The sequence below is a fragment of the Nematolebias whitei genome, chromosome 9, assembly GCF_014905685.2.
Source record: "Nematolebias whitei isolate Nwh7 chromosome 9, NemWhi1, whole genome shotgun sequence".
NCBI classification, from domain to species: domain Eukaryota; kingdom Metazoa; phylum Chordata; class Actinopteri; order Cyprinodontiformes; family Rivulidae; genus Nematolebias; species Nematolebias whitei.
This window is the reverse complement of record NC_056506.1, coordinates 23,851,983-23,853,469: the sequence shown is the minus strand read 5'-3', so window position 1 is coordinate 23,853,469 and position 1,487 is coordinate 23,851,983.

Genomic DNA, 1,487 nt, shown 5'->3' with positions numbered 1-1,487 from the left:
GCAACCACAGATCACGTGCTACCACAGCCCTCTGTGTGTAGCAGAGAATCCAGGGGAGCAGAAGGTGGGGGGGTTTAGGGCCTTGCTAGAGCCCAGAGTGGGGCAAATGAGGGTGGGGGCAGGTGTGTGTTTTTCACCTTTCCCACTCACATTTTGAAGTTGTTGGTCCAGCGAGTTGAACTGGTGACCTTCTGATTACAGGCCCACCTTCTCTAACCGCTGCACCACCACTCCCCTACACTGAATAAACAAAACAAACATCCTAATAATGTAACGGTTATATACACATATCGGGTGACACGGTGGCTCAGTTGATAGAGCTGTTGCCTCTCAGCCAGAAGGCCATTGGATCTAATCCCGTCCGTAGGCCTTTCTTGGTGGACTTTGCATGTTCTCTCTGTGCATGCATGGGTTTTCTCCGGGTACTCCAGTTTCCTCCCATAGACCAGAAACATACATGTCAGACTGACTGGTAACTCTAAATTGTCCCTAGGTGAGAGTGAGAGAGTGAAAGGTTGTCCATTTGTCCCTATGTGGCCTTGTAGTAGACTGGAGACTTGTCCAGGATGGGGGCTGATATGGTGTAGGGGCAGGGCAGCTGACTCGTGACCCAAAGGTCCTGGGTTCGATCCCTGGTCATTGCGCATCTCGTGGTGTCTCTGAGCAGGACATCCAATCCCAAATTGCTCCCCGGGCGCCTACATAGTTGCCTACTGCTCCACCCGGGTGTATCCCAGGTGCGATGGGTTAAATAAAGAGAACCCATTTTGTCTTTGTATGGAAACATACAATGATGACATCACATAGCACTTTCTTTATTTATGTACCCCGCCTGTCACACAGCGATAGTTGGATATTGTCACCAGTGACCCTCACGATCCGAAAAGGAAGAAATGGGTAAAGATAAATGGATGGATATGTGAGAGTTCCACTACCTGCAGCTCCTCCTCTAATTGGCTGCTGATTGCCACCAGCTGGCAGCCATCCATCTGAAGAGCTCCTGCTACTATTTAAGGCTGCAGTCCAGTGTGACTCATCGCTGGAGCATTGTACCCTATTCGGTATTTATGCTTTTGGCCATTATATGAAAAATATATGAGAAGTACTTACCTTTGTTTCTGTGTCTACAGTCCTCCTGTTTTCTTGGCTCCCGTTTGGATTCAGAGTTCCATGGTCCTGGTTCATGTTCTCCGTGCCTCGCCTTCCAGCCACACGCCTGTCCTTCCAGTAGTGTCCCGCCTTCCCTTTGGATCAACCCTGGTGACTAAACGTCCTTGCCAAACTCTTACTTCACCATCTGTAAGGAAAAACAAAACAAAGAAATTAAGAACTGCAACTGGACTCCACTTACTCAACTCTCTCTTCCAGGATCTTCCAAAGATGACCCACTGTAAATAGACACTGTACATAATAAACATCACTACGTTTTCTAACCAAGTCTTGTCTTTTCTGGTTTCGCTCCATCTGGGTTCCTCGAGTCTTGACAG